The following is a 14,922-nucleotide window of genomic DNA, read 5'->3' as shown; positions in this document are numbered from 1 at the left end:
TAAGAGAAGGCCTACGATTTGTGTGAGGTGTGGGAGGTGGGCCGTACTAAACCCACTGATTTAGGTACAGGGAACCGACAACAGACGTCCGTGACATAACATTTGAAATGTTGCTGTATTAAGGGGTTCAATTCAGGGAAAAAATACTTTTCGAGGACCATTTTGTTTCAAATACTTGTTAAGGGTAGGGTTTCGCATGCCAATACTTGTTTAGGGTTGCATTTTCAGAATATGAAAAAAACGTGTTAATGGTGCTTTTTTTATTCATTTATTGCCACAACTTACTTCAATATAATGGAGACACATCATTTACATATGTATGAAAAAATGAAAATTTTATGATTTCATGTAATAATATAAGAAAAAGGAAAGTGGGAATGTGACATCAGTCCACCTAATAAATATTCATGATGTTGTGCATATAACTGTTTTCACAAAATATTGATAAACTTTAAATTTCAATAACTTTGTTATTTGTTATCCGATTTTGATGAAATTTTCAGCATTTTAATCTGAATTTTGCTCTATTCATTTAGAAATAAATATTTTTAGCCCAGACCATCCCTTCAATGAATTTTGTAATTAGAATGCATTGTGATGATTAACAAAACTTGCAAAATAAAACAATCATATTTTATGCAAAAGAATTTGTAAGCGTGGGCAACAAGTAGCTTTAAGAGTTCAATAAGAATATAAAGATGTTTAAATTCTCGGGGGAAATATTAAATATTTGATAACCCATACTGAATCTGCCCTGAATACTTTGCTGGTTTGTAAACACTCGAATATGAAGTCTGACTTTTTAAGCTCAATTATTTTGTAAATCATCTGTGTACCTATTAAAGTTTCCTGGTTTTGTGCATTGCCAAAAGACAATTTTAAATGGGAAAACTTGTCTCACTACCTGGGGTACATCTTTACATAATAACATAGGATACAGTAGAGTTATGTATATTGTAATTTGTTTCAAATGATACTTAAATATTAATAATTGCAGAGAGCTTGCCTAAGAGTTTGTACAATCTTTTACATCAAAATAAAATTCTGTATTTAAAAAAAAATATATATGTGATGTTTCCTTCTGGAATTAGTAATACTTCTTAACATTGTAATTAAATCTGTATTAATGATATATTTCATCTGTTAACAAGAGTGTATAGTTTCTTGCACAATATTTGCTTTTATATTATTGTGTTTTTAAGATGTGTTTTATATATACTTTTTTACATTAATGTGAATCCATGATTTATGCACATCCATAGTTATATGCAATCATCCCCATATGCAATACATAGTTGTATCCCTGTACTGTACAATGTCATAATATGAAGTCTTAGTTTATCAAGTACAGATTGGTGTTCTAGTTCAATGGAATAATGTACCCCCAACGAACAAAGGCCTTTCCATTTTCAAGCGTATGCATTTTATGTGTGAATCATTCTCAGGTATCTTTCATAGGGATTAATCATTTTCTCTATTTTCAGGGTAAACATGTATGTATTATAATCATTCTTTTTGTTCATCTTGTAAATCTTGTAAATTTTCTGTTTGGGTGTCTCGTGTAATTAGTAGGTATGTAGAGGGATATAGTCCTACTGGCTGCTCGTCATAAGGATTACTAGTAATAATGTGTAAGGTCCTATTATCAATTGTCTACTTGTCATAAAGAGGAGTGGGTTGCTATTGGTATTGCCATAATGACCATTATTCAGAAGTCGTGCTGTTCATAATGAAAGATGGGGTCCATTTATTGTTCAACATGAGGGTCATTAATCGCTACGACCATTAACAAAAAAATTGGTTAGGGTTGTGTAAAACCCTAATGTGTACTATGTTGTGTAAATATCATAATGGATATGTCCATGTATTTGTATATATTGTGTAGACCTTATGCATATGATGTCATAATCTCATAGCGCCCTCCGTTAGAGGATATAGGAATATGTGTAAACAAATTTGTCAGAGATCAGCTACAAATCACCAATGCATGCAAGGAAATGGATTCAGCCTCTCGAAACGGCGGCGTACTGCGCGCCAATGCATTAGGTATATAGTTGAGTTTAGGCCAGAAGTTTACATAACCCAGGAAATTCAAAGAAAAGCTGACACTTGCCAAATATAACATTTACTGTATCTTATAAAATATCAATCACAACAAACTTGATATCAAACATATGAGTATGTCATGCCCCTTCATCACATTGCTTTGTCACCAGGAGCCGAAAAATATTTAGGTGTCATTTTCCCCCAAAATCGTCATATATTAGACAAATTGAAAATAAAAACTTGACAAAAAAATCATATTTGTGCTAGTTACTTCTCAACACAGACATTTCACATTACACTTTTTTGTTCAATGGTGACATATGATAGAAAATGTAATATAAATTATAGATTCAACATTTATATATATTTATGAAACAGTGTTTGAAAATATAACGATAGAATACATTTGGCACAAATTTACTTTTTTTCTACAAAGAAAATTCCACCTGAACTATACTTAGATCCCAATGGAATCCAATAGTGAGTGAGAACCAAATTTGTCATGGTAGTATTTATATTTCTGAAGATGTAGTAAGTTTTACGACGTTTGCCAAGCGAACAAATCTCACTGAATTCCATGGGTGTATGTCAACTTTTGGCCTCAACTGTGTAATACACACAAATTCACAAGTGCAAAAGTACAACCACACACCCATTCGTAGAAGTTATATGTGTTAACACTAAGCTCTTCAACACACTCCTCAAATTCTAAGAAATGTGTCATCTTTCTCAAGGGCGTGTGGGCCGGGGTATTTTTTGCCATATATGAAAATGAATTGTGTTTGTACATATGTAACTCCACATTCACATCCTTGCTATGCACACTGTATGTATAACATTTTTAGATCTTATATTATTTTTTTATATTTTTTGCCATTATATGAAAATGAAAAATGATTTAAAAGCTTTATTCATGACCAATACTAAATATTAAGTGTGTTTTATTTATATAAATTTGTAATTAAATTATTATCTGTAAGTATGTGACAGTTCACCATGTGAATTTATCAATACCGCTATATTGAAATAAACCTGATTACATGTACATGTTTGTTTTTTGGATGTATGAAAAACTGTTATTTCAACTTATGTGAAAGTTTTTCGGATTTGTAAATTCACCATTATTTTTGTCAGATATGAGGTGAAATTTGTGAAAATAAAATCTAATTCCATATATATATATATGTATTAAATGTCCTTTATATGAGAGTAGACTTGCCCTGAACCCTTACATGAGTGCATGGGGGGCGTAGTATTATAGACTGATATGAGAGGCAAGGTCGTTTCTACTGCATCGTGAGTATGCCTGAGGGCATGCTCTGGTTGGTGTTTATATGCTTTTTTATATAATTTCCCCATCCTCAACAAATGCATTCATACATTTCCCTCTTTACAAATAAAGACATTGAATTAGGAATCAGATTTCAAGACTTAAAATTTGACATTTTCCATTTTTTTAATAAATGGCATGACAATTCTTTGCAATCTGTGAAGAACAAACAACCTACATTAATTACTTCATGAGGAACCATTACTCAATGGTCATGCAGAAAAGACACTTTTTAAAAGAAAAATTGAAAGAAACTTACCCGGTAAATCTTAAGATTTGATGGAACAACGTGTAATTACAACAATCAAGTCACACAGTATTTTCCTCAATGGTATCAGGACACATTTCTGAGTTGATAGGCACAATATATGGAAACATACAACATCCTTTTATAGTTGAAAGAACAGGAATAAACAAAGTAATAATTTCAGCAGAAAAAGCACACATATAATCACTATCAGGGGCCCCGTCTTACAAAAAGTTGCGATTGATCCAATCAATTGTAACTATGGAAATCCATCAGAGTCAAAAAAATTTTCTACAGGAAATGTGCAAAATGTCCTTTGTAAACAAAGGAGAACACAGCAAACTGAAGGAAATCAATGAATTTATAGATATACATTCATATCTAGAATTTTTTTGAGCAAACTTGCATTTTATGTTGACTTTGCTGGCTCTCCATAGTTGTGATTGATCAGATCAATCGCAAGTCTTGTAAGATGGGCACATCAATTTTGGCAGTAATAATAGAAGAGGATGCTAGATTCTTTACAACAGAGGAAACTGCATGGGTTACATGTATCCCAGAGAGCACCTCACAACACTCCTCAGGAAAAGGAACATGTGCGTTCATTACATGCAGGCAAGAATGATTGAACCTGTTATGCTCTAAAATGTCAGTAATAATACACAAGAGGCTAGTTTCGTTACAACAGAGGAACCTGTATGGGTTACACGTATCATCGGGAGCACCTCACACAGCAACTTGCTGGAATACAATATTCCCCAGGAAGTGGAACATGTGCATTTATTTATCATATGCATGCAAGAGTGATTACACCTGTAACCATGGTGTAATATAATTTCTGAAGGTTTCAATGGCGAAGAAGAATAGTATAGTAGGTTTCATGGTGCACCATGTATCTTTCTTGGGCAAGTGTTGGTCCTGAAAAGGACCACTCAATCTCGACGTTTCAACAAGTGTTTTCTTCTTGTTCTCGGGAGAATGAGCAAAATTTGTAAAAGCGGGCCTTATATCTCTGTCGAAGTGCCTTATGCACGGTATGTCTCTGATTGGCTTGATAAGTGCATTACAACACTTCGACAAACTTTGCTCATTCTCCTGAGGACAAGAACACACTTGTCGAAACGTCGATATTGGGTGGTCCTTTTCAGGACCAACACTTGCCCAAGAAAGATACATGGTGCACCGTGAAACCTACTACACAATGGTATAATATAGACATGTACCTGCATGCACTCACATGTACATAGCATTATGCATGTCTTAAGTATCTTGCAACCAACCGAGCTCCTGTTACATAAAGCTTACCATTGATCAAGTGACTGATTTTTATGATTGATTATACAATATAATCAATTTAATCAATCATAGAAAACAGCCAATGATTAATTGCTAAGCTTTATGTAAAAGGGCTCACATTACGGTATTCATTATCTTCATTATTAATGTGGGGGGTAATTGAGATGTACAGAGTATTTTTGCCCAATTTAAATCTCTCAAGACCAAATAATAAAACAAACATGGAAAATGTGACATAGAAATAACTCATTATGCATAAACTTTTTAATAAATTTTTCATTCGAGATATCATGGGCTTAATATAGTATCAGGAATTGGAGTATAATTTGACTTCTTTTATACTCTGTATTTTTGTGGTTTGAATTTTCTAGCATACCCATTTACATCACATTTCTATCTGTTATTGATTTGTAAAAATAATATTTCAAACTTAAAGCAGCAGGAAACGAATCAGTGTTCTAATATAGCCCCTATGTTCCTGTCCTTGTATACAAAATATCTTTTAATACAACCATTTCATGAAATCTACTGCAATTCTCTCTATGCCTTGTTATGTTATGACATTATCACATAATCAAAAAGGTATCTATTTCTACAACAGTTATGAATGTATTATTATTATATATTAGAGCTTTATCTAATACAAATTATATAAATGAGACTAGAAAATGATATGAACACTTTTTCTCAATCTTGCAAGTACTGAAAAAAAAGAACAATAAAAAATAACACACTTCAAATCCACACAATAATCATGTACCAACAATCCCCAAATGTCTAACCTAAACAAACTGTCAATTGTATCCATCAAAACAATGTTGAATTATGTTGATTTACCAAGCTGATACACTATACCAAATTTGGCATATAAACTAGATATTTATGTGATCTTATACTTTTCACTTCCAGGCACGACATAACAAAAAAAAATGTAGTTATGAAAATAGGCCTAAAAACATGCACCCCCCTTTTTGATAGAAACCTTCAATATCTAGGTCAAACAAGAAAATAAATCAAGGTCATGAAATCATGCATTAGTACTGTATTACACACGAAAATCAAACTGCCACTGAAAAGTGGGGTCATTGTCATTTTATCATTGTATTTCCTTAATGTTGGCATCACATCCAAGGCGCTGGAGAGCAGTTAAAAAAATATAAATATGTTTCTATAATCTTTTATGAATATAATATCACCTCTAACATAAAGATTTAGTACAGCAAACATTTTTCATTTTCATTTTCACAATTTTTATCATATACGATCACCCAAATATAATTCAAAAGTTAATTATAACAAGATACATTTTTTTCTTTAGATTTTAAAATGGGCACATGCTAAGTTTTAAATGTTATACCTGTAAAAGTAACTTGTCATTTGCTATTGACCTTCACAAGTATCCGCAAACTTCTGCTTCCATCACTCATGGACAGCGTTAAATCAACATTTTCTTCCGACAAGTAGATCAGAAAACTTCCCACTGATTTTTATTACCTGAAAAGCAATGTTTCTATGGTAACTGTAGAATAAACAAGACTTTGTCAGATAAAAAAAAACTCGACATGTCTTCTCATGCAACTTGTCTCAGATGGGCAAAGACATTTTTGCCGAAAATGTAGAAACAGTTCTTTTAATATCCACACAAAGAGACGATAGTTTTTAAGATCTTTGAGAACAGACTATATATTTCTAGGAAAATCTGGGTTAATTCAAGAATTACAGTTTCTTATGATTTCAAGAAATAACAAGAAACATTCCTTTTAATGACTAACACACACTATACTATAAAAACATAAAAACATAAAAACAAAGATTACAAAATAGACTAGAATTTAACTGCATATTGCCAACTATCATTGATTTTGGGGCCTCATATTGACTTGCTCTTGAAGCATGTTGCTTGCAATCCTTTCTTAATTCACTTCCCTGATTTCAAAGCAATAATACTTATCTCAAAATTTAAACTTGTACCTGGAATGTCTTGAAGCTTGAAAAGTGCAAACAACAATTAGAAATGTGTAGCTACCCACACATTTAGATCATGATTAAAATTTGAACCAGGCCCGTTTCATAAAGCTGTTTGAAAGTCCAGAGTGACGTAAGAACGACCGGAGAACCTTCTTACCCGTTAAACCGTTCGCAAAGAATGTACCTTTTACCACAAGAAAAGATTACCAGTCGTTCTCAAAGTCGCTCTCAACATATGGACAGCTTTATGAAACACCCACCAGCTTGGCCAGTAACATAAAGCTTATTAACTGATCATGGGGCTGACTTTTATGAATGATCATAATGCCTCAATGGGTGATTTCAAGTCCGGTGTTGGCCTTGGTGTTGGTGTTAGTGTTGAAATTTGGATTGCTTCCCTTAGCTCCAAAACTTATTCAGAGTTTGTAAAACTGATCCAGATCACATTATTAACATCTCAACAACTAGTGAGTGACTTTTCGGGACCACCTTCATTTTATTTTTGGTGTTATAATCGTGTAAAAATTGACCTAACACCAACACCAAAAGGTCAACACTGAACTTGAAATCACCCAATCACATTTTCCCTACGGCGAGTCTAAAACAGCCGTTTTATTTGTTTTTATTCAAACTATAATGTAGCTTGTAAAAAATATGTTAAAACGGCTGTTTTCGACTCACAGTACGGCAGCCGTTGGGGAAGTGTGACTGGGGTCTAAGCAACGGTCAATGTAATCATTCGTCGAAATCAGTCCCACGGTCGATTACCCAGCCTTGTGTTGAAGGGGCCAGAATTCATAACATGGGCCACAATATGGACATCCAATGACACAAAAACAAAATAAGTGGAATGCCTCTGGCAGTCTCGCCTGCATTACGCGATTCAATATCGCAGCAGTGCTGACTTTGTAAACAACTATTGAATAATTATTCTCAAACAGTGTGGTTCATGAAAAACGAGTCTCGCCTGATTTCGCGATCAATATGATCTATTGACCATAGATGGCTTTTGACCCATTATCACCAACAACACACATGTGGGATTAGGTACCCACAAATCATTTGTACCAAGTGTGATCAAAATTGATGTGGAAATAAAGAAATGAGAGGAATTTGAACAAAAACTCAAAAAGGATGAACATGACCTTTTTATCATTTGACCTCTTGACTCCATCGTTCTGATGGACTTACATGTGACATTACCCAAGGATCATATGTGTCAAGTATGAACATAATTGCTACAGAAATAAAGAAATGAAAGCGAGTTGAACAGAAACTTAAACATTTTTGTAACAGTTCAAAAAACCAACAGGACAAGTGATTACTAGGTCTCTGCCAACCTTTGTACAGGAGAGACAAAAATGACAATGCCCATAATTATGACAGTTCATAACCACGATAGGGGCATATCATATGCACTTGCGGTCACCCAACAACGTTCCTCTGACTCTAAAATGTGAACATTGTACATATGAGAGCGAATCTATGGCCCGGATGAAGAGGCACTACATAAAAACTGAGAAAATTTTTCGACCCAGTGTCTGTCGATTCCACTGACAGAAGCATCCAATGGTTATGTAAGGAACAAGAAAGTGAAGAAAACAGAGAGATGAATCAATCGCGCCGTGGTGAAGAGATGGCAGTGGAAGCAAGGGAGGCGGTGAGGCAAGTTCCACCACTTGGAATGAAGGCACAATCACTTTCGTTAAAGAAGAGGAGCCACAAAACACACGCAAGATAAAATCGATGAGGGGCAACAAGATCGCAGGAAAACAAACCAAAACAATAGAACCTGTTTGGATCCATAACAGCCAACAGGTGTGTAAACAGACCGGGGGCAGAACCAGGAAAATCAATGTTGCCAAAACTGCAGTCGCTGGTGACTTCAGAGAACATGCCACAAACATATTCTTTCCTGCAAGCATGTCCAAAAAGGGCATAAGACTGGAAGATCTTGATATTACTCTGTGTGATTTCAATATGACTGTAACCCCAACGATGCAATCTGTAGAAGCCTATATGGGGAAAGAAAAGTCGAGCGGCCTCTGATACATGATCAAATGCAACAGCCAAGATTGAGGAACACAAATCTGTCAAGACTAAGGAAAAAGAAGCAGGAGCTTTAAAATTGAAGGCCACTGTGAGGGCATCAGTATCTCCCAAGATATCTAGTCTGTCCTGACTGAAAGACACATCATCCCCCAAAATAGAGATTTCTGTTCAGTACTCTATAATGCATCAACCACAACAGAGGAACACAGGTCTGTCAAGAGAAGAGAATCGGTGACATCATCCCCACACACATTTTCCGCACAAGTCAGGACTTTACCCTGCAACTTGAGGAGAGGTGCATATCTAAAAAATACTGAACGTCTGATATTCTAAGGACGACCAGTCTAAGTACACTGGTAATGTCAGCACATGGACACAATGTATGTACACAGACCCCAATGACGAAAGCTACAGCCAAGAAAATGGATTAAGTGAACTTCTCCAAAATAGATACAAGGTGTCCAGAATATCAAAGGCGTCTGTCAAGCTAGATGATGCATCACGTGATCGCCAAAAAGGGCAGAAGACTAGAAGATCTAGATATCTATCTGTGTGGTTTCAGTATGACTGAAACTCCATTGATGCAATCAGTGGGAGAAGCCTATGAGATAGAAAAGCCAAGTGGCATAATCGAGATGGTACCTCTCAACAATGATGAAGGCCTCTGATACACACTAAAATGCAACAACCATGACCAAGGAACACAAATCTGTCAAGACCAAGGAAAAAAAAGCAGCCACTTAAAAAATGAGGGCCACTGCGAGGGCATCAGTATCTGCAAAGAAATTAGAGTCTGTCCTGACTGAAAGAGAGACATCATCCCTAAAATGGAGATTTCTGTTCAGTACTATAAGGCATCAACCACAACAGAGGAACACAGGTCTGTCCGGAGAAGAGAATGGGTGACATCACCCCCACACATGTTTTTCGCACAAGTCAGGACTTTACCCTGTTATTCGAGGAGGGGTCTGCATGTCTAAAAAAGTACTGAATGTCTGATATTCTAAGGATGACCAGTCTAAATACAGTGGTAATGTCAGCACATGGACACAATGTACGTACACAGACCCCACTGATAAGAGCCACAGAAGAGAAAATGGAGTATGCGATCTTCTCTGAAATGGATACAAGGTGTCAAGAATAATAAAGGATGCTAAGGTGTTTGTCAATATGATTAATGAATGGTCAACTTATTCAAAGTCATCATAGTACTATTTTTCATGGATATATCATGATTTGAATATATTTTCAGGAACTATATTTTGACTTCTTGTCAATTCAGACCCATACCTGATGATTTCACCATCCAGATGAACTGTGGGGGTATGAAGGGGGAACACTGATTCGCGGGGTTGTGTTCCATCATCACAACAAAGATGGAGTGTCTTATGAATGGTTCTGTGACGGGGCGACGGTTCACTCCGATGGCTGCGTAATGTTCAAAGGCACAATGAAAGGAGCCGCTGTTACAGTGAATAAAATTAGGATGACAAAAGGAAAGCGGCCAGACAGGCTTATCATGAAAGAAGCAGCTGGTCACCAAATTAATCACACACCAAAACAGTGTAAACTTCATGGGTTCATACATGGATGAGTATCACATACTTATCATCACTGAATGGTTCTGCGACGGGGAGCTGGTTTACTGCGGTGGCTGCGTAATGCAAGTAAATCAACCTGGCTTGTACCACTGCACTTTAAAGGCATTCCTTCAAGTGGAAGGAGATGAACTTCAACATTTCCCAAGAGAATCCAATAAGCTTCAAGTTGTGAGAATATCAGAGTCTGCCACGTCTGATTTCCCACTCCTCAACACATCCCAAGAATGAGAGTAAAGTAAGAAGATTTGGTACGTGACATATCTACGCAAAACCGCATATGTGAATGTCATCGAAAAGACATTTATAAGCACAAGGCAGCAACTGTCAGCAAATCAACTCTTTGGATGTAACCTGTGACTTAAAAGACCCAATCAACCATGGCTCTTATGGGGAAGTGTTCAAAGGCACAATGAAAGGACATGCTGTAGCTATGAAGAAAATAAGGATGACAGAAGGAAAGCGGCCAGGCAGTCTGATCTTGAAGAAGCAGCTGGTCACCAAAGAATCGCACACCAAAACAGTGTAAACTTCATGGGCTCATACATGGATGAGTATCACGTATATATCATCACTGAATGGTTCTGCGACGGGGAGCTGGTTTACTGCGGTGGCTGTGTAATGCAAGTAAATCAACCTGGCTTGTATCAATGCACTTTAAAGGCATTCCTTCAAGTGGAAGGTGATGAACATCAGCATTTCCCAAGAGAATCCAATAAGCTTCAAGTTGTGAGATTATCAGAGTCTGCTACGTCTGATTTCCCACTCCTCAACACATCCCAAGAATGAAAGTAAAGTAAGTGTGAAGATTTGGTACTTGACATATCCACGCAAACCACATATGTCAATGTCATGGAAAAGACATTTATAAGCACAATACAGCAACTGTCAGCAAATCAACACTTCAGATGTAACCTGTGACTTCAAAGACCAAATCAACCATGGCTCTTATGGGGAAGTGTTCAAAGGCACAATGAAAAGAGCTACTGTTGCTGTGAAGTAATAAGGATGACGAAAGGAAAGTGGCCAGACAGTCTGATCTTGAAAGAAGCAGCTGGTCTCCAAAGAATCGCACACCAAAACAGTGTAAACTTAATGGGCACATACATGGACGAGTATCACATATTAATCATCACTAAATATGTAGAGGCAGGGACATGTAGAAATGATAGCATATTGAACACAAACTTGGATGGACATGACCTCATATAATTTGACCTTTTGACCTCTAGAAGACCTTTGACCCCATTATTCTCATGGGGTCACATGCGGCATTACACAAAGATCGTAATTGATGCAAAAATAAAGAAATGAGAGCAAGTTGAACAAAAACTTCAACATTTTTTTTCTAAAGATAACAGACCAAAAGGAAAAGTGATTACTAGGTCTCTACTGAACTTCGTTCAGGCGAGACAAAAACATCTTTCATATGATAATGAAACATTATGTTAATTAACCAGAAATGACCTTTGACCTTGGTCATGTGACCCGAAACTCAGGCAGAATGATCAGTGATACACCATTACCCCTATATCCAAGTTTCACATTAACTAGGTCCATAAATTTAAGACTTACACTTGGTTAAGATTTCAATGCTGATTCTCCCAACATGGTCTTAGTTCATTGACCCCAAATGACCTTTTACCTTAGTTATGTGAACTAAAACTCGCAGAGGATGTTCACAGATACTTGATTACGCTTATGTCTAAGATCATTCACTACATCCATACACTTTCAACGTTATAACAAGATTTTGATATTAAAACCCCCAACAGGGTCAAGTTCATTGACACTAAATGCCCTTTGACTTGGTCATGTGACCTAAAACTCAGGCAGGATGTTCAGTAAGACTTCATTGTTATTATGTCCAAGTTTCATAAACTAGGTCCATATATTTGTTTAAGTTGTGATGACATTTAAAAAACTTAACCTTGGTTAAGATTTCCATGTTGATGATGCTGCTGCCGCCGCCACCGTTTGCAAGTGAGACAAAAATATGTAACTCAATCAAAGCCCTGATTTCTATAGCACACAATAATATTTTTTACATAGATTTAGGTTGCTTCAAAGCTAAACGTATACATTTTGGATCAAGAAACTGGTTATTTAATCTTGAAGGTGCTAATATACACAATATACAAAAGTAAAGTGTGTTAGGATTGTGGTATTTTAAAATAACAAGTGGAATGCCTCTGGCAGTCTCACCTGCATCACGCGGTTCAATATAGCATCAGTGCTGACTTTGAAAACTACTCTAACTCGCACAAGCTGTTCAGTGATACATGGTTACTTTTATGTCCACTTTTTATGAACTAGTCCAATAAACTTACAGAGATATGATGGTTATTCAACAAAAAAACCCAACATGGCCAAAGATCATTGACCTTACATGACCTTTGACCTTGATCATGTGACTTGAAACTCGCACAGGATGTTCAGTGATACTTGATTACTCTTATGTCAAGATTCATGAATCAGATCCATAAACTTTCAAAGTTATGGTAATTCAACAGATACATCTAATTCGGCCAAAGTTCATTGACCTTTGACCTTGGTCATGTGACATGAAATGCGCACAGGATGTTCAGTGATACTTGATTACTCTAATGTCCAAGTTTAACGAACTAGACCAATACACTTTCAAAGTTATGATGGTAATTCAACAGATACCCCCAATTCGGTCAAAGTTCATTGACCCTAATGACCTTTGACCTTAATCATGAGAGCTGAAACTTGCACAAAATGTTCAGTGATGCTTGATTACTATTATGTCCATGTTTCATGAATCAGATCCATAAACTGTCAAAGTTATGATGGAAATTCAACAGATACCCCCAATTCGGTCAAAGTTCATTGACCCTAATGACCTTTGACCTTAATCATGAGAGCTGAAACTTGCACAAAATGTTCAGTGATGCTTGATTACTATTATGTCCATGTTTCATGAATCAGATCCATAAACTGTCAAAGTTATGATGGGAATTCAACAGATACCCCCAATTCGGCCAAAGTTCATTGACCCTAAATGACCTTTGACCTTGGTCATGTGACATGAAACTCTAAAAGGATGTTCAGTAATACTTGATTAACCTTATGGCCAAGTTTCATGAACTAGGTCCATATACTTTCTAAGTTATGATGTCATTTCAAAAACTTAACCTTAGGTTAAGATTTGATGTTGACGCCGCCGCCGCCGTCGGAAAAGCGGCGCCTATAGTCTCACTCTGCTATGCAGGTGAGACAAAAATGAAGGTATCCATGGTTATAGACCTTATGCGTTGATGATCTATTAGAGGCTTAACTCATTGCCTTGAATGCGTTGGTGATCTGCAGCTGGCGCATCTCTGACAACTCTTTTATGCATATTCCTATATCCTCTGAGGGAGGGCGCTATGAGATTATGACATATGCATAAGGTCTATTATTATAATGGCAAAGTGACCACAAATTGTGTTACAGTTATAGAAAACATCTTTACAACAGGTACTAAGGTGGCTACTGTAGTTTGAGGTTAAAGTAATCCTTTTATCATACTTAAGAATTTGTAAAGTTATAATAATTATGGAAAACACTTGCCATATAAATGAATTTATCATTCTACACATTTCTTGCACTGCAATTGCCAATTTGAAAGCACTTAGGGTGTACTGATCACAATAAACTGAAACCAATTTACGAAACCCTTTGCTAACTCACTTGCTACTGAATGATGTAATTCCAATAGGCTTTATACCTGTAGGGACGAGCTGGTTCCAGTAGGAAATGACTTAACAAAAATTTGAACTGCAAAAATAACTTGGTATCTATACAAATTCTTAATGTAAATTAATCTTTTTAAAAGTAGATCAACATAATAATCAAAATAAGTATTGCAATCACATTACACAAGTCACGTACTGACCAATTCAACGTATTGGATAAAATTTGTCTACTGACAAATGATCTAAAACAATAATGGATTCACTAAAAAATCATTTTGAAGTAGATCAACATAATAATCAAAAGAACTATTGCAATCACGTTATACAATTAAGGTACTGACCAAATCAACAATCCATTGGTCTACAAGTAATCTAATTCTCAGATTGTCAAACACCATCATGGCTAAACCTGATTGGTCTACAAACATCAAACAATTTAGTCTAATTACCATTTGGTCAACTATAACTTGGTATAATTCTCCTTATAGTCTATTGCCAAGATGGCCTAATTTCCATTTTGACTACTTATCATTTTGCACTTCGTCAAATGAAAACCTGGCTCATGAACAGTTTCATCTAATCACATAGACTAATGTGTGTTAGCCCAAGAGGATATTTGACAAAGTGAATATAGCCCTACTGGAAATTAGACAAACTGGTAAATAGCCTGAATGGCAATTAGAC

The sequence above is a fragment of the Lytechinus variegatus genome, chromosome 15 (assembly GCF_018143015.1).
Source record: "Lytechinus variegatus isolate NC3 chromosome 15, Lvar_3.0, whole genome shotgun sequence".
In the NCBI taxonomy this organism is placed as follows: Eukaryota; Metazoa; Echinodermata; class Echinoidea; order Temnopleuroida; family Toxopneustidae; genus Lytechinus; species Lytechinus variegatus.
The sequence above is the reverse complement of the archived record's forward strand: the minus strand, read 5'-3'. Positions refer to the sequence as shown.